Source organism: Eleutherodactylus coqui, chromosome 9 (genome assembly GCF_035609145.1).
Source record: "Eleutherodactylus coqui strain aEleCoq1 chromosome 9, aEleCoq1.hap1, whole genome shotgun sequence".
NCBI classification, from domain to species: Eukaryota; Metazoa; Chordata; class Amphibia; order Anura; family Eleutherodactylidae; genus Eleutherodactylus; species Eleutherodactylus coqui.
Window position 1 is genome coordinate 83,147,130 of NC_089845.1, and position 19,347 is coordinate 83,166,476.

The following is a 19,347-nucleotide window of genomic DNA, read 5'->3' on the forward strand; positions in this document are numbered from 1 at the left end:
TGCTCTTCCACTGAGCTATGCCCCCTTGGCTTATGATTGTCCTCACTGGTTCTTAAAAAGTAATGTTCTGAGGAAACCAATTTCTAAAAAGGTAGGATGCTTGTTGAAATCCCTACCAATGAAGATTCCCAGTGAGAGAGTGGACGACCAGTTCAGCATGAGAAATGTGCTCAAGGGTGACAAGTTGAAGAAGAGCTTTCTTGGAAAGGTAAGCATCTCGTTGAATAGCATGAGTAAAGCTGGCACTTGAAGGGGGCACCCGGATTTGAACCAGGGATCTCTCGATCTGCAGTCGAATGCTCTTCCACAGAGCTATGCCCCATTGGCTTATGATTGTCCTCACTGGTTCTTAAAAAGTAATGTTCTGAGGAAACCAATTTCTCAAAAGGTAGGATGCTTGTTGAAATCCCTACCAATGAAGATTGCCAGTGAGAGAGTGGATGACCAGTTCCTGTTTAGTTCTGCATCAGAAATGTGCTCAAGGGTGACAATTTGAAGAAGAGCTTTCTTGGAAAGGTAAGCATCTCGTTGAATAGCATGAGTAAAGCTGGCACTTGAAGGGGGCACCCGGATCTGAACCAGGGACCTCTCGATCTGCAGTCGAATGCTCTTCCACTGAGCTATGCCCCCTTGGCTTATGATTGTCCTCACTGGTTCTTAAAAAGTAATGTTCTGAGGAAACCAATTTCTCAAAAGTAAGGATGCTTGTTGAAATCCCTACCCATGAAGATTCCCAGTGAGAGAGTGGACGACCAGTTCAGTTCTGCATGAGAAATGTGCTCAAGGGTGACAATTTGTAGAAGAGCTTTCTTGGAAAGGTAAGCATCTCGTTGAATAGCATGAGTAAAGCTGGCACTTGAAGGGGGCACCCGGATTATGAACCAGACTTCTTGATCTGCAGTCGAATGCTCTTCCACTGAGCTATGCCACCCCTGGCTTATAACTGTCCTCACTGGTTCTTAAAAAGTAATGTTCTGAGGAAACCAATTTCTCAAAAGTAAGGATGCTTGTTGAAATCCCTACCCATGAAGATTCCCAGTGAGAGAGTGGACGACCAGTTCAGTTCTGCATGAGAAATGTGCTCAAGGGTGACAAGTTGAAGAAGAGCTTTCTTGGAAAGGTAAGCATCTCGTTGAATAGCATGCGTAAAGCTGGCACTTGAAGGTGGCACCCGGATTTGAACCAGGGACCTCTCGATCTGCAGTCGAATGCTCTTCCACTGAGCTATGCCCCCTTGGCTTATGATTGTCCTCACTGGTTCTTAAAAAGTAATGTTCTGAGGAAACCAATTTCTCAAAAGTAAGGATGCTTGTTGAAATCCCTACCAATGAAGATTCCCAGTGAGAGAGTGGACGACCAGTTCAGTTCTGCATGAGAAATGTGCTCAAGGGTGACAATTTGTAGAAGAGCTTTCTTGGAAAGGTAAGCATCTCGTTGAATAGCATGAGTAAAGCTGGCACTTGAAGGGGGCACCCGGATTATGAACCAGACTTCTTGATCTGCAGTCGAATGCTCTTCCACTGAGCTATGCCACCCCTGGCTTATAACTGTGCTCACTGGTTCTTAAAAAGTAATGTTCTGAGGAAACCAATTTCTCAAAAGTAAGGATGCTTGTTGAAATCCCTACCAATGAAGATGGCCAGTGAGAGAGTGGACAACCAGTTCAGTTCTGCATGAGAAATGTGCTCAAGGGTGACAATTTGAAGAAGAGCTTTCTTGGAAAGGTAAGCATCTCGTTGAATAGCATGAGTAAGGGGGCACCCGGATTTGAACCAGGGACCTCTCGATCTGCAGTCGAATGCTCTTCCACTGAGCTATGCCCCATTGGCTTATGATTGTCCTCACTGGTTCTTAAAAAGTAATGTTCTGAGGAAACCAATTTCTCAAAATGTAGGATGCTTGTTGAAATCCCTACCAATGAAGATGGCCAGTGAGAGAGTGGATGAGCAGTTCCTGTTTAGTTCTGCATCAGAAATGTGCTCAAGGGTGACAAGTTGAAGAAGAGCTTTCTTGGAAAGGTAAGCATCTCGTTGAATAGCATGAGTAAAGCTGGCACTTGAAGGGGGCACCCGGATTTGAACCAGGGATCTCTCGATCTGCAGTCGAATGCTCTTCCACAGAGCTATGCCCCATTGGCTTATGATTGTCCTCACTGGTTCTTAAAAAGTAATGTTCTGAGGAAACCAATTTCTAAAAAGGTAGGATGCTTGTTGAAATCCCTACCAATGAAGATTCCCAGTGAGAGAGTGGACGACCAGCTCAGCATGAGAAATGTGCTCAAGGGTGACAATTTGAAGAAGAGCTTTCTTGGAAAGGTAAGCATCTCGTTGAATAGCATGAGTAAAGCTGGCACTTGAAGGGGGCACCCGGATTTGAACCAGGGACCTCTCGATCTGCAGTCGAATGCTCTTCCACTGAGCTATGCCACCCCTGGCTTATAACTGTGCTCACTGGTTCTTAAAAAGTAATGTTCTGAGGAAACCAATTTCTCAAAAGGTAGGATGCTTGTTGAAATCCCTACCAATGAAGATGGCCAGTGAGAGAGTGGATGACCAGTTCCTGTTTAGTTCTGCATCAGAAATGTGCTCAAGGGTGACAAGTTGAAGAAGAGCTTTCTTGGAAAGGTAAGCATCTCGTTGAATAGCATGAGTAAAGCTGGCACTTGAAGGGGGCACCCGGATTTGAACCAGGGATCTCTCGATCTGCAGTCGAATGCTCTTCCACAGAGCTATGCCCCATTGGCTTATGAATGTCCTCACTGGTTCTTAAAAAGTAATGTTCTGAGGAAACCAATTTCTCAAAAGGTAGGATGCTTGTTGAAATCCCTACCAATGAAGATGGCCAGTGAGAGAGTGGACGACCAGTTCCTGTTTAGTTCTGCATCAGAAATGTGCTCAAGGGTGACAAGTTGAAGAAGAGCTTTCTTGGAAAGGTAAGCATCTCGTTGAATAGCATGAGTAAAGCTGGCACTTGAAGGGGGCACCCGGATTTGAACCAGGGATCTCTCGATCTGCAGTCGAATGCTCTTCCACAGAGCTATGCCCCATTGGCTTATGAATGTCCTCACTGGTTCTTAAAAAGTAATGTTCTGAGGAAACCAATTTCTCAAAAGGTAGGATGCTTGTTGAAATCCCTACCAATGAAGATGGCCAGTGAGAGAGTGGACGACCAGTTCCTGTTTAGTTCTGCATCAGAAATGTGCTCAAGGGTGACAAGTTGAAGAAGAGCTTTCTTGGAAAGGTAAGCATCTCGTTGAATAGCATGAGTAAAGCTGGCACTTGAAGGGGGCACCCGGATTTGAACCAGGGATCTCTCGATCTGCAGTCGAATGCTCTTCCACAGAGCTATGCCCCATTGGCTTATGATTGTCCTCACTGGTTCTTAAAAAGTAATGTTCTGAGGAAACCAATTTCTAAAAAGGTAGGATGCTTGTTGAAATCCCTACCAATGAAGATTCCCAGTGAGAGAGTGGACGACCAGCTCAGCATGAGAAATGTGCTCAAGGGTGACAATTTGAAGAAGAGCTTTCTTGGAAAGGTAAGCATCTCGTTGAATAGCATGAGTAAAGCTGGCACTTGAAGGGGGCACCCGGATTTGAACCAGGGACCTCTCGATCTGCAGTCGAATGCTCTTCCACTGAGCTATGCCACCCCTGGCTTATAACTGTGCTCACTGGTTCTTAAAAAGTAATGTTCTGAGGAAACCAATTTCTCAAAAGGTAGGATGCTTGTTGAAATCCCTACCAATGAAGATGGCCAGTGAGAGAGTGGATGACCAGTTCCTGTTTAGTTCTGCATCAGAAATGTGCTCAAGGGTGACAAGTTGAAGAAGAGCTTTCTTGGAAAGGTAAGCATCTCGTTGAATAGCATGAGTAAAGCTGGCACTTGAAGGGGGCACCCGGATTTGAACCAGGGATCTCTCGATCTGCAGTCGAATGCTCTTCCACAGAGCTATGCCCCATTGGCTTATGAATGTCCTCACTGGTTCTTAAAAAGTAATGTTCTGAGGAAACCAATTTCTCAAAAGGTAGGATGCTTGTTGAAATCCCTACCAATGAAGATGGCCAGTGAGAGAGTGGACGACCAGTTCCTGTTTAGTTCTGCATCAGAAATGTGCTCAAGGGTGACAAGTTGAAGAAGAGCTTTCTTGGAAAGGTAAGCATCTCGTTGAATAGCATGAGTAAAGCTGGCACTTGAAGGGGGCACCCGGATTTGAACCAGGGATCTCTCGATCTGCAGTCGAATGCTCTTCCACAGAGCTATGCCCCATTGGCTTATGAATGTCCTCACTGGTTCTTAAAAAGTAATGTTCTGAGGAAACCAATTTCTCAAAAGGTAGGATGCTTGTTGAAATCCCTACCAATGAAGATGGCCAGTGAGAGAGTGGACGACCAGTTCCTGTTTAGTTCTGCATCAGAAATGTGCTCAAGGGTGACAAGTTGAAGAAGAGCTTTCTTGGAAAGGTAAGCATCTCGTTGAATAGCATGAGTAAAGCTGGCACTTGAAGGGGGCACCCGGATTATGAACCAGGGACTTCTTGATCTGCAGTCGAATGCTCTTCCACTGAGCTATGCCCCCTTGGCTTATGATTGTCCTCACTGGTTCTTAAAAAGTAATGTTCTGAGGAAACCAATTTCTCAAAAGGTAGGATGCTTGTTGAAATCCCTACCAATGAAGATGGCCAGTGAGAGAGTGGATGACCAGTTCCTGTTTAGTTCTGCATCAGAAATGTGCTCAAGGGTGACAAGTTGAAGAAGAGCTTTCTTGGAAAGGTAAGCATCTCGTTGAATAGCATGAGTAAAGCTGGCACTTGAAGGGGGCACCCGGATTTGAACCAGGGATCTCTCGATCTGCAGTCGAATGCTCTTCCACAGAGCTATGCCCCATTGGCTTATGAATGTCCTCACTGGTTCTTAAAAAGTAATGTTCTGAGGAAACCAATTTCTCAAAAGGTAGGATGCTTGTTGAAATCCCTACCAATGAAGATGGCCAGTGAGAGAGTGGACGACCAGTTCCTGTTTAGTTCTGCATCAGAAATGTGCTCAAGGGTGACAAGTTGAAGAAGAGCTTTCTTGGAAAGGTAAGCATCTCGTTGAATAGCATGAGTAAAGCTGGCACTTGAAGGGGGCACCCGGATTTGAACCAGGGATCTCTCGATCTGCAGTCGAATGCTCTTCCACAGAGCTATGCCCCATTGGCTTATGAATGTCCTCACTGGTTCTTAAAAAGTAATGTTCTGAGGAAACCAATTTCTCAAAAGGTAGGATGCTTGTTGAAATCCCTACCAATGAAGATGGCCAGTGAGAGAGTGGACGACCAGTTCCTGTTTAGTTCTGCATCAGAAATGTGCTCAAGGGTGACAAGTTGAAGAAGAGCTTTCTTGGAAAGGTAAGCATCTCGTTGAATAGCATGAGTAAAGCTGGCACTTGAAGGGGGCACCCAGATTTGAACCAGGGACCTCTCGATCTGCAGTCGAATGCTCTTCCACTGAGCTATGCCCCCTTGGCTTATAACTGTGCTCACTGGTTCTTAAAAAGTAATGTTCTGAGGAAACCAATTTCTCAAAAGTAAGGATGCTTGTTGAAATCCCTACCAATGAAGATTACCAGCGAGAGAGTGGATGACCAGTTGTGCATGAGAAATGTGCTCAAGGGTAACAAGTTGAAGAAGAGCTTTCTTGGAAAGGTAAGCATATCGTTGAATAGCATGAGTAAAGCTGGCACTTGAAGGGGGCACCCGGATTATGAACCAGGGACTTCTTGATCTGCAGTCGAATGCTCTTCCACTGAGCTATGCCCCCCCTGGCTTATGAATGTCCTCACTGGTTCTTAAAAAGTAATGTTCTGAGGAAACCAATTTCTCAAAAGGTAGGATGCTTGTTGAAATCCCTACCAATGAAGATGGCCAGTGAGAGAGTGGACGACCAGTTCCTGTTTAGTTCTGCATCAGAAATGTGCTCAAGGGTGACAAGTTGAAGAAGAGCTTTCTTGGAAAGGTAAGCATCTCGTTGAATAGCATGCGTAAAGCTGGCACTTGAAGGGGGCACCCGGATTTGAACCAGGGACCTCTCGATCTGCAGTCGAATGCTCTTCCACTGAGCTATGCCCCCTTGGCTTATGATTGTCCTCACTGGTTCTTAAAAAGTAATGTTCTGAGGAAACCAATTTCTCAAAAGTAAGGATGCTTGTTGAAATCCCTACCAATGAAGATTCCCAGTGAGAGAGTGGACGACCAGTTCAGTTCTGCATGAGAAATGTGCTCAAGGGTGACAATTTGTAGAAGAGCTTTCTTGGAAAGGTAAGCATCTCGTTGAATAGCATGAGTAAAGCTGGCACTTGAAGGGGGCACCCGGATTATGAACCAGACTTCTTGATCTGCAGTCGAATGCTCTTCCACTGAGCTATGCCACCCCTGGCTTATAACTGTGCTCACTGGTTCTTAAAAAGTAATGTTCTGAGGAAACCAATTTCTCAAAAGTAAGGATGCTTGTTGAAATCCCTACCAATGAAGATGGCCAGTGAGAGAGTGGACAACCAGTTCAGTTCTGCATGAGAAATGTGCTCAAGGGTGACAATTTGAAGAAGAGCTTTCTTGGAAAGGTAAGCATCTCGTTGAATAGCATGAGTAAGGGGGCACCCGGATTTGAACCAGGGACCTCTCGATCTGCAGTCGAATGCTCTTCCACTGAGCTATGCCCCATTGGCTTATGATTGTCCTCACTGGTTCTTAAAAAGTAATGTTCTGAGGAAACCAATTTCTCAAAATGTAGGATGCTTGTTGAAATCCCTACCAATGAAGATGGCCAGTGAGAGAGTGGATGAGCAGTTCCTGTTTAGTTCTGCATCAGAAATGTGCTCAAGGGTGACAAGTTGAAGAAGAGCTTTCTTGGAAAGGTAAGCATCTCGTTGAATAGCATGAGTAAAGCTGGCACTTGAAGGGGGCACCCGGATTTGAACCAGGGATCTCTCGATCTGCAGTCGAATGCTCTTCCACAGAGCTATGCCCCATTGGCTTATGATTGTCCTCACTGGTTCTTAAAAAGTAATGTTCTGAGGAAACCAATTTCTAAAAAGGTAGGATGCTTGTTGAAATCCCTACCAATGAAGATTCCCAGTGAGAGAGTGGACGACCAGCTCAGCATGAGAAATGTGCTCAAGGGTGACAATTTGAAGAAGAGCTTTCTTGGAAAGGTAAGCATCTCGTTGAATAGCATGAGTAAAGCTGGCACTTGAAGGGGGCACCCGGATTTGAACCAGGGACCTCTCGATCTGCAGTCGAATGCTCTTCCACTGAGCTATGCCACCCCTGGCTTATAACTGTGCTCACTGGTTCTTAAAAAGTAATGTTCTGAGGAAACCAATTTCTCAAAAGGTAGGATGCTTGTTGAAATCCCTACCAATGAAGATTGCCAGTGAGAGAGTGGATGACCAGTTCCTGTTTAGTTCTGCATCAGAAATGTGCTCAAGGGTGACAATTTGAAGAAGAGCTTTCTTGGAAAGGTAAGCATCTCGTTGAATAGCATGAGTAAAGCTGGCACTTGAAGGGGGCACCCGGATCTGAACCAGGGACCTCTCGATCTGCAGTCGAATGCTCTTCCACTGAGCTATGCCCCCTTGGCTTATGATTGTCCTCACTGGTTCTTAAAAAGTAATGTTCTGAGGAAACCAATTTCTCAAAAGTAAGGATGCTTGTTGAAATCCCTACCAATGAAGATTCCCAGTGAGAGAGTGGACGACCAGTTCAGTTCTGCATGAGAAATGTGCTCAAGGGTGACAATTTGTAGAAGAGCTTTCTTGGAAAGGTAAGCATCTCGTTGAATAGCATGAGTAAAGCTGGCACTTGAAGGGGGCACCCGGATTATGAACCAGACTTCTTGATCTGCAGTCGAATGCTCTTCCACTGAGCTATGCCACCCCTGGCTTATAACTGTGCTCACTGGTTCTTAAAAAGTAATGTTCTGAGGAAACCAATTTCTCAAAAGTAAGGATGCTTGTTGAAATCCCTACCAATGAAGATGGCCAGTGAGAGAGTGGACAACCAGTTCAGTTCTGCATGAGAAATGTGCTCAAGGGTGACAATTTGAAGAAGAGCTTTCTTGGAAAGGTAAGCATCTCGTTGAATAGCATGAGTAAAGCTGGCACTTGAAGGGGGCACCCGGATTTGAACCAGGGATCTCTCGATCTGCAGTCGAATGCTCTTCCACAGAGCTATGCCCCATTGGCTTATGATTGTCCTCACTGGTTCTTAAAAAGTAATGTTCTGAGGAAACCAATTTCTCAAAATGTAGGATGCTTGTTGAAATCCCTACCAATGAAGATGGCCAGTGAGAGAGTGGATGACCAGTTCCTGTTTAGTTCTGCATCAGAAATGTGCTCAAGGGTGACAAGTTGAAGAAGAGCTTTCTTGGAAAGGTAAGCATCTCGTTGAATAGCATGAGTAAAGCTGGCACTTGAAGGGGGCACCCGGATTTGAACCAGGGATCTCTCGATCTGCAGTCGAATGCTCTTCCACAGAGCTATGCCCCATTGGCTTATGAATGTCCTCACTGGTTCTTAAAAAGTAATGTTCTGAGGAAACCAATTTCTCAAAAGGTAGGATGCTTGTTGAAATCCCTACCAATGAAGATGGCCAGTGAGAGAGTGGACGACCAGTTCCTGTTTAGTTCTGCATCAGAAATGTGCTCAAGGGTGACAAGTTGAAGAAGAGCTTTCTTGGAAAGGTAAGCATCTCGTTGAATAGCATGAGTAAAGCTGGCACTTGAAGGGGGCACCCGGATTTGAACCAGGGATCTCTCGATCTGCAGTCGAATGCTCTTCCACAGAGCTATGCCCCATTGGCTTATGAATGTCCTCACTGGTTCTTAAAAAGTAATGTTCTGAGGAAACCAATTTCTCAAAAGGTAGGATGCTTGTTGAAATCCCTACCAATGAAGATGGCCAGTGAGAGAGTGGACGACCAGTTCCTGTTTAGTTCTGCATCAGAAATGTGCTCAAGGGTGACAAGTTGAAGAAGAGCTTTCTTGGAAAGGTAAGCATCTCGTTGAATAGCATGAGTAAAGCTGGCACTTGAAGGGGGCACCCAGATTTGAACCAGGGACCTCTCGATCTGCAGTCGAATGCTCTTCCACTGAGCTATGCCCCCTTGGCTTATAACTGTGCTCACTGGTTCTTAAAAAGTAATGTTCTGAGGAAACCAATTTCTCAAAAGTAAGGATGCTTGTTGAAATCCCTACCAATGAAGATTACCAGCGAGAGAGTGGATGACCAGTTGTGCATGAGAAATGTGCTCAAGGGTAACAAGTTGAAGAAGAGCTTTCTTGGAAAGGTAAGCATATCGTTGAATAGCATGAGTAAAGCTGGCACTTGAAGGGGGCACCCGGATTATGAACCAGGGACTTCTTGATCTGCAGTCGAATGCTCTTCCACTGAGCTATGCCCCCCCCTGGCTTATGAATGTCCTCACTGGTTCTTAAAAAGTAATGTTCTGAGGAAACCAATTTCTCAAAAGGTAGGATGCTTGTTGAAATCCCTACCAATGAAGATTCCCAGTGAGAGAGTGGACGACCAGCTCAGCATGAGAAATGTGCTCAAGGGTGACAATTTGAAGAAGAGCTTTCTTGGAAAGGTAAGCATCTCGTTGAATAGCATGAGTAAAGCTGGCACTTGAAGGGGGCACCCGGATTTGAACCAGGGACCTCTCGATCTGCAGTCGAATGCTCTTCCACTGAGCTATGCCACCCCTGGCTTATAACTGTGCTCACTGGTTCTTAAAAAGTAATGTTCTGAGGAAACCAATTTCTCAAAAGGTAGGATGCTTGTTGAAATCCCTACCAATGAAGATTGCCAGTGAGAGAGTGGATGACCAGTTCCTGTTTAGTTCTGCATCAGAAATGTGCTCAAGGGTGACAATTTGAAGAAGAGCTTTCTTGGAAAGGTAAGCATCTCGTTGAATAGCATGAGTAAAGCTGGCACTTGAAGGGGGCACCCGGATCTGAACCAGGGACCTCTCGATCTGCAGTCGAATGCTCTTCCACTGAGCTATGCCCCCTTGGCTTATGATTGTCCTCACTGGTTCTTAAAAAGTAATGTTCTGAGGAAACCAATTTCTCAAAAGTAAGGATGCTTGTTGAAATCCCTACCAATGAAGATTCCCAGTGAGAGAGTGGACGACCAGTTCAGTTCTGCATGAGAAATGTGCTCAAGGGTGACAATTTGTAGAAGAGCTTTCTTGGAAAGGTAAGCATCTCGTTGAATAGCATGAGTAAAGCTGGCACTTGAAGGGGGCACCCGGATTATGAACCAGACTTCTTGATCTGCAGTCGAATGCTCTTCCACTGAGCTATGCCACCCCTGGCTTATAACTGTGCTCACTGGTTCTTAAAAAGTAATGTTCTGAGGAAACCAATTTCTCAAAAGTAAGGATGCTTGTTGAAATCCCTACCAATGAAGATGGCCAGTGAGAGAGTGGACAACCAGTTCAGTTCTGCATGAGAAATGTGCTCAAGGGTGACAATTTGAAGAAGAGCTTTCTTGGAAAGGTAAGCATCTCGTTGAATAGCATGAGTAAAGCTGGCACTTGAAGGGGGCACCCGGATTTGAACCAGGGATCTCTCGATCTGCAGTCGAATGCTCTTCCACAGAGCTATGCCCCATTGGCTTATGATTGTCCTCACTGGTTCTTAAAAAGTAATGTTCTGAGGAAACCAATTTCTCAAAATGTAGGATGCTTGTTGAAATCCCTACCAATGAAGATGGCCAGTGAGAGAGTGGATGACCAGTTCCTGTTTAGTTCTGCATCAGAAATGTGCTCAAGGGTGACAAGTTGAAGAAGAGCTTTCTTGGAAAGGTAAGCATCTCGTTGAATAGCATGAGTAAAGCTGGCACTTGAAGGGGGCACCCGGATTTGAACCAGGGATCTCTCGATCTGCAGTCGAATGCTCTTCCACAGAGCTATGCCCCATTGGCTTATGAATGTCCTCACTGGTTCTTAAAAAGTAATGTTCTGAGGAAACCAATTTCTCAAAAGGTAGGATGCTTGTTGAAATCCCTACCAATGAAGATGGCCAGTGAGAGAGTGGACGACCAGTTCCTGTTTAGTTCTGCATCAGAAATGTGCTCAAGGGTGACAAGTTGAAGAAGAGCTTTCTTGGAAAGGTAAGCATCTCGTTGAATAGCATGAGTAAAGCTGGCACTTGAAGGGGGCACCCAGATTTGAACCAGGGACCTCTCGATCTGCAGTCGAATGCTCTTCCACTGAGCTATGCCCCCTTGGCTTATAACTGTGCTCACTGGTTCTTAAAAAGTAATGTTCTGAGGAAACCAATTTCTCAAAAGTAAGGATGCTTGTTGAAATCCCTACCAATGAAGATTACCAGCGAGAGAGTGGATGACCAGTTGTGCATGAGAAATGTGCTCAAGGGTAACAAGTTGAAGAAGAGCTTTCTTGGAAAGGTAAGCATATCGTTGAATAGCATGAGTAAAGCTGGCACTTGAAGGGGGCACCCGGATTATGAACCAGGGACTTCTTGATCTGCAGTCGAATGCTCTTCCACTGAGCTATGCCCCCCCTGGCTTATGAATGTCCTCACTGGTTCTTAAAAAGTAATGTTCTGAGGAAACCAATTTCTCAAAAGGTAGGATGCTTGTTGAAATCCCTACCAATGAAGATGGCCAGTGAGAGAGTGGACGACCAGTTCCTGTTTAGTTCTGCATCAGAAATGTGCTCAAGGGTGACAAGTTGAAGAAGAGCTTTCTTGGAAAGGTAAGCATCTCGTTGAATAGCATGCGTAAAGCTGGCACTTGAAGGGGGCACCCGGATTTGAACCAGGGACCTCTCGATCTGCAGTCGAATGCTCTTCCACTGAGCTATGCCCCCTTGGCTTATGATTGTCCTCACTGGTTCTTAAAAAGTAATGTTCTGAGGAAACCAATTTCTCAAAAGTAAGGATGCTTGTTGAAATCCCTACCAATGAAGATTCCCAGTGAGAGAGTGGACGACCAGTTCAGTTCTGCATGAGAAATGTGCTCAAGGGTGACAATTTGTAGAAGAGCTTTCTTGGAAAGGTAAGCATCTCGTTGAATAGCATGAGTAAAGCTGGCACTTGAAGGGGGCACCCGGATTTGAACCAGGGACCTCTCGATCTGCAGTCGAATGCTCTTCCACTGAGCTATGCCACCCCTGGCTTATAATTGTGCTCACTGGTTCTTAAAAAGTAATGTTCTGAGGAAACCAATTTCTCAAAAGTAAGGATGCTTGTTGAAATCCCTACCAATGAAGATGGCCAGTGAGAGAGTGGACAACCAGTTCAGTTCTGCATGAGAAATGTGCTCAAGGGTGACAATTTGAAGAAGAGCTTTCTTGGAAAGGTAAGCATCTCGTTGAATAGCATGAGTAAGGGGGCACCCGGATTTGAACCAGGGACCTCTCGATCTGCAGTCGAATGCTCTTCCACTGAGCTATGCCCCATTGGCTTATGATTGTCCTCACTGGTTCTTAAAAAGTAATGTTCTGAGGAAACCAATTTCTCAAAATGTAGGATGCTTGTTGAAATCCCTACCAATGAAGATGGCCAGTGAGAGAGTGGATGAGCAGTTCCTGTTTAGTTCTGCATCAGAAATGTGCTCAAGGGTGACAAGTTGAAGAAGAGCTTTCTTGGAAAGGTAAGCATCTCGTTGAATAGCATGCGTAAAGCTGGCACTTGAAGGTGGCACCCGGATTTGAACCAGGGACCTCTCGATCTGCAGTCGAATGCTCTTCCACTGAGCTATGCCCCATTGGCTTATGATTGTCCTCACTGGTTCTTAAAAAGTAATGTTCTGAGGAAACCAATTTCTAAAAAGGTAGGATGCTTGTTGAAATCCCTACCAATGAAGATTCCCAGTGAGAGAGTGGACGACCAGTTCAGTTCTGCATGAGAAATGTGCTCAAGGGTGACAATTTGTAGAAGAGCTTTCTTGGAAAGGTAAGCATCTCGTTGAATAGCATGAGTAAAGCTGGCACTTGAAGGGGGCACCCGGATTATGAACCAGACTTCTTGATCTGCAGTCGAATGCTCTTCCACTGAGCTATGCCACCCCTGGCTTATAACTGTGCTCACTGGTTCTTAAAAAGTAATGTTCTGAGGAAACCAATTTCTCAAAAGTAAGGATGCTTGTTGAAATCCCTACCAATGAAGATGGCCAGTGAGAGAGTGGACAACCAGTTCAGTTCTGCATGAGAAATGTGCTCAAGGGTGACAATTTGAAGAAGAGCTTTCTTGGAAAGGTAAGCATCTCGTTGAATAGCATGAGTAAGGGGGCACCCGGATTTGAACCAGGGACCTCTCGATCTGCAGTCGAATGCTCTTCCACTGAGCTATGCCCCATTGGCTTATGATTGTCCTCACTGGTTCTTAAAAAGTAATGTTCTGAGGAAACCAATTTCTCAAAATGTAGGATGCTTGTTGAAATCCCTACCAATGAAGATGGCCAGTGAGAGAGTGGATGAGCAGTTCCTGTTTAGTTCTGCATCAGAAATGTGCTCAAGGGTGACAAGTTGAAGAAGAGCTTTCTTGGAAAGGTAAGCATCTCGTTGAATAGCATGAGTAAAGCTGGCACTTGAAGGGGGCACCCGGATTTGAACCAGGGATCTCTCGATCTGCAGTCGAATGCTCTTCCACAGAGCTATGCCCCATTGGCTTATGATTGTCCTCACTGGTTCTTAAAAAGTAATGTTCTGAGGAAACCAATTTCTAAAAAGGTAGGATGCTTGTTGAAATCCCTACCAATGAAGATTCCCAGTGAGAGAGTGGACGACCAGCTCAGCATGAGAAATGTGCTCAAGGGTGACAATTTGAAGAAGAGCTTTCTTGGAAAGGTAAGCATCTCGTTGAATAGCATGAGTAAAGCTGGCACTTGAAGGGGGCACCCGGATTTGAACCAGGGACCTCTCGATCTGCAGTCGAATGCTCTTCCACTGAGCTATGCCACCCCTGGCTTATAACTGTGCTCACTGGTTCTTAAAAAGTAATGTTCTGAGGAAACCAATTTCTCAAAAGGTAGGATGCTTGTTGAAATCCCTACCAATGAAGATTGCCAGTGAGAGAGTGGATGACCAGTTCCTGTTTAGTTCTGCATCAGAAATGTGCTCAAGGGTGACAATTTGAAGAAGAGCTTTCTTGGAAAGGTAAGCATCTCGTTGAATAGCATGAGTAAAGCTGGCACTTGAAGGGGGCACCCGGATCTGAACCAGGGACCTCTCGATCTGCAGTCGAATGCTCTTCCACTGAGCTATGCCCCCTTGGCTTATGATTGTCCTCACTGGTTCTTAAAAAGTAATGTTCTGAGGAAACCAATTTCTCAAAAGTAAGGATGCTTGTTGAAATCCCTACCAATGAAGATTCCCAGTGAGAGAGTGGACGACCAGTTCAGTTCTGCATGAGAAATGTGCTCAAGGGTGACAATTTGTAGAAGAGCTTTCTTGGAAAGGTAAGCATCTCGTTGAATAGCATGAGTAAAGCTGGCACTTGAAGGGGGCACCCGGATTATGAACCAGACTTCTTGATCTGCAGTCGAATGCTCTTCCACTGAGCTATGCCACCCCTGGCTTATAACTGTGCTCACTGGTTCTTAAAAAGTAATGTTCTGAGGAAACCAATTTCTCAAAAGTAAGGATGCTTGTTGAAATCCCTACCAATGAAGATGGCCAGTGAGAGAGTGGACAACCAGTTCAGTTCTGCATGAGAAATGTGCTCAAGGGTGACAATTTGAAGAAGAGCTTTCTTGGAAAGGTAAGCATCTCGTTGAATAGCATGAGTAAAGCTGGCACTTGAAGGGGGCACCCGGATTTGAACCAGGGATCTCTCGATCTGCAGTCGAATGCTCTTCCACAGAGCTATGCCCCATTGGCTTATGATTGTCCTCACTGGTTCTTAAAAAGTAATGTTCTGAGGAAACCAATTTCTCAAAATGTAGGATGCTTGTTGAAATCCCTACCAATGAAGATGGCCAGTGAGAGAGTGGATGACCAGTTCCTGTTTAGTTCTGCATCAGAAATGTGCTCAAGGGTGACAAGTTGAAGAAGAGCTTTCTTGGAAAGGTAAGCATCTCGTTGAATAGCATGAGTAAAGCTGGCACTTGAAGGGGGCACCCGGATTTGAACCAGGGATCTCTCGATCTGCAGTCGAATGCTCTTCCACAGAGCTATGCCCCATTGGCTTATGAATGTCCTCACTGGTTCTTAAAAAGTAATGTTCTGAGGAAACCAATTTCTCAAAAGGTAGGATGCTTGTTGAAATCCCTACCAATGAAGATGGCCAGTGAGAGAGTGGACGACCAGTTCCTGTTTAGTTCTGCATCAGAAATGTGCTCAAGGGTGACAAGTTGAAGAAGAGCTTTCTTGGAAAGGTAAGCATCTCGTTGAATAGCATGAGTAAAGCTGGCACTTGAAGGGGGCACCCGGATTTGAACCAGGGATCTCTCGATCTGCAGTCGAATGCTCTTCCACAGAGCTATGCCCCATTGGCTTATGAATGTCCTCACTGGTTCTTAAAAAGTAATGTTCTGAGGAAACCAATTTCTCAAAAGGTAGGATGCTTGTTGAAATCCCTACCAATGAAGATGGCCAGTGAGAGAGTGGACGACCAGTTCCTGTTTAGTTCTGCATCAGAAATGTGCTCAAGGGTGACAAGTTGAAGAAGAGCTTTCTTGGAAAGGTAAGCATCTCGTTGAATAGCATGAGTAAAGCTGGCACTTGAAGGGGGCACCCAGATTTGAACCAGGGACCTCTCGATCTGCAGTCGAATGCTCTTCCACTGAGCTATGCCCCCTTGGCTTATAACTGTGCTCACTGGTTCTTAAAAAGTAATGTTCTGAGGAAACCAATTTCTCAAAAGTAAGGATGCTTGTTGAAATCCCTACCAATGAAGATTACCAGCGAGAGAGTGGATGACCAGTTGTGCATGAGAAATGTGCTCAAGGGTAACAAGTTGAAGAAGAGCTTTCTTGGAAAGGTAAGCATATCGTTGAATAGCATGAGTAAAGCTGGCACTTGAAGGGGGCACCCGGATTATGAACCAGGGACTTCTTGATCTGCAGTCGAATGCTCTTCCACTGAGCTATGCCCCCCCTGGCTTATGAATGTCCTCACTGGTTCTTAAAAAGTAATGTTCTGAGGAAACCAATTTCTCAAAAGGTAGGATGCTTGTTGAAATCCCTACCAATGAAGATGGCCAGTGAGAGAGTGGACGACCAGTTCCTGTTTAGTTCTGCATCAGAAATGTGCTCAAGGGTGACAAGTTGAAGAAGAGCTTTCTTGGAAAGGTAAGCATCTCGTTGAATAGCATGCGTAAAGCTGGCACTTGAAGGGGGCACCCGGATTTGAACCAGGGACCTCTCGATCTGCAGTCGAATGCTCTTCCACTGAGCTATGCCCCCTTGGCTTATGATTGTCCTCACTGGTTCTTAAAAAGTAATGTTCTGAGGAAACCAATTTCTCAAAAGTAAGGATGCTTGTTGAAATCCCTACCAATGAAGATTCCCAGTGAGAGAGTGGACGACCAGTTCAGTTCTGCATGAGAAATGTGCTCAAGGGTGACAATTTGTAGAAGAGCTTTCTTGGAAAGGTAAGCATCTCGTTGAATAGCATGAGTAAAGCTGGCACTTGAAGGGGGCACCCGGATTATGAACCAGGGACTTCTTGATCTGCAGTCGAATGCTCTTCCACTGAGCTATGCCCCCTTGGCTTATGATTGTCCTCACTGGTTCTTAAAAAGTAATGTTCTGAGGAAACCAATTTCTCAAAAGTAAGGATGCTTGTTGAAATCCCTACCAATGAAGATTCCCAGTGAGAGAGTGGACGACCAGTTCAGTTCTGCATGAGAAATGTGCTCAAGGGTGACAATTTGTAGAAGAGCTTTCTTGGAAAGGTAAGCATCTCGTTGAATAGCATGAGTAAGGGGGCACCCGGATTTGAACCAGGGACCTCTCGATCTGCAGTCGAATGCTCTTCCACTGAGCTATGCCCCATTGGCTTATGATTGTCCTCACTGGTTCTTAAAAAGTAATGTTCTGAGGAAACCAATTTCTCAAAATGTAGGATGCTTGTTGAAATCCCTACCAATGAAGATGGCCAGTGAGAGAGTGGATGAGCAGTTCCTGTTTAGTTCTGCATCAGAAATGTGCTCAAGGGTGACAAGTTGAAGAAGAGCTTTCTTGGAAAGGTAAGCATCTCGTTGAATAGCATGAGTAAAGCTGGCACTTGAAGGGGGCACCCGGATTTGAACCAGGGATCTCTCGATCTGCAGTCGAATGCTCTTCCACAGAGCTATGCCCCATTGGCTTATGATTGTCCTCACTGGTTCTTAAAAAGTAATGTTCTGAGGAAACCAATTTCTAAAAAGGTAGGATGCTTGTTGAAATCCCTACCAATGAAGATTCCCAGTGAGAGAGTGGACGACCAGCTCAGCATGAGAAATGTGCTCAAGGGTGACAATTTGAAGAAGAGCTTTCTTGGAAAGGTAAGCATCTCGTTGAATAGCATGAGTAAAGCTGGCACTTGAAGGGGGCACCCGGATCTGAACCAGGGACCTCTCGATCTGCAGTCGAATGCTCTTCCACTGAGCTATGCCCCCTTGGCTTATGATTGTCCTCACTGGTTCTTAAAAAGTAATGTTCTGAGGAAACCAATTTCTCAAAAGTAAGGATGCTTGTTGAAATCCCTACCAATGAAGATTCCCAGTGAGAGAGTGGACGACCAGTTCAGTTCTGCATGAGAAATGTGCTCAAGGGTGACAATTTGTAGAAGAGCTTTCTTGGAAAGGTAAGCATCTCGTTGAATAGCATGAGTAAAGCTGGCACTTGAAGGGGGCACCCGGATTATGAACCAGACTTCTTGATCTGCAGTCGAATGCTCTTCCACTGAGCTATGCCACCCCTGGCTTATAACTGTGCTCACTGGTTCTTAAAAAGTAATGTTCTGAGGAAACCAATTTCTCAAAAGTAAGGATGCTTGTTGAAATCCCTACCAATGAAGATGGCCAGTGAGAGAGTGGACAACCAGTTCAGTTCTGCATGAGAAATGTGCTCAAGGGTGACAATTTGAAGAAGAGCTTTCTTGGAAAGGTAAGCATCTCGTTGAATAGCATGAGTAAAGCTGGCACTTGAAGGGGGCACCCGGATTTGAACCAGGGATCTCTCGATCTGCAGTCGAATGCTCTTCCACAGAGCTATGCCCCATTGGCTTATGATTGTCCTCACTGGTTCTTAAAAAGTAATGTTCTGAGGAAACCAATTTCTCAAAATGTAGGATGCTTGTTGAAATCCCTACCAATGAAGATGGCCAGTGAGAGAGTGGATGACCAGTTCCTGTTTAGTTCTGCATCAGAAATGTGCTCAAGGGTGACAAGTTGAAGAAGAGCTTTCTTGGAAAGGTAAGCATCTCGTTGAATAGCATGAGTAAAGCTGGCACTTGAAGGGGGCACCCGGATTTGAACCAGGGATCTCTCGATCTGCAGTCGAATGCTCTTCCACAGAGCTATGCCCCATTGGCTTATGAATGTCCTCACTGGTTCTTAAAAAGTAATGTTCTGAGGAAACCAATTTCTCAAAAGGTAGGATGCTTGTTGAAATCCCTACCAATGAAGATGGCCAGTGAGAGAGTGGACGACCAGTTCCTGTTTAGTTCTGCATCAGAAATGTGCTCAAGGGTGACAAGTTGAAGAAGAGCTTTCTTGGAAAGGTAAGCATCTCGTTGAATAGCATGAGTAAAGCTGGCACTTGAAGGGGGCACCCAGATTTGAACCAGGGACCTCTCGATCTGCAGTCGAATGCTCTTCCACTGAGCTATGCCCCCTTGGCTTATAACTGTGCTCACTGGTTCTTAAAAAGTAATGTTCTGAGGAAACCAATTTCTCAAAAGTAAGGATGCTTGTTGAAATCCCTACCAATGAAGATTACCAGCGAGAGAGTGGATGACCAGTTGTGCATGAGAAATGTGCTCAAGGGTAACAAGTTGAAGAAGAGCTTTCTTGGAAAGGTAAGCATATCGTTGAATAGCATGAGTAAAGCTGGCACTTGAAGGGGGCACCCGGATTATGAACCAGGGACTTCTTGATCTGCAGTCGAATGCTCTTCCACTGAGCTATGCCCCCCCTGGCTTATGAATGTCCTCACTGGTTCTTAAAAAGTAATGTTCTGAGGAAACCAATTTCTCAAAAGGTAGGATGCTTGTTGAAATCCCTACCAATGAAGATGGCCAGTGAGAGAGTGGACGACCAGTTCCTGTTTAGTTCTGCATCAGAAATGTGCTCAAGGGTGACAAGTTGAAGAAGAGCTTTCTTGGAAAGGTAAGCATCTCGTTGAATAGCATGCGT

General features: G+C 45.1%; 3 non-coding genes across 3 annotated transcripts; all 3 read right to left on the reverse strand.

Moving 5' to 3' along the window:
- Positions 1-6,036: 6,036 nt before the first annotated feature.
- On the reverse strand, positions 6,037-6,108 carry TRNAC-GCA (transfer RNA cysteine (anticodon GCA)). The gene has a single exon. It is a non-coding gene; the product is annotated as a tRNA-Cys (tRNA).
- Positions 6,109-11,801: 5,693 nt separating this feature from the next.
- On the reverse strand, positions 11,802-11,873 carry TRNAC-GCA (transfer RNA cysteine (anticodon GCA)). Its single transcript has one exon. It is a non-coding gene; the product is annotated as a tRNA-Cys (tRNA).
- A 4,466-nt stretch (positions 11,874-16,339) lies between these two features.
- On the reverse strand, positions 16,340-16,411 carry TRNAC-GCA (transfer RNA cysteine (anticodon GCA)). Its single transcript has one exon. It is a non-coding gene; the product is annotated as a tRNA-Cys (tRNA).
- Between the last annotated feature and the right edge of the window lie 2,936 nt (positions 16,412-19,347).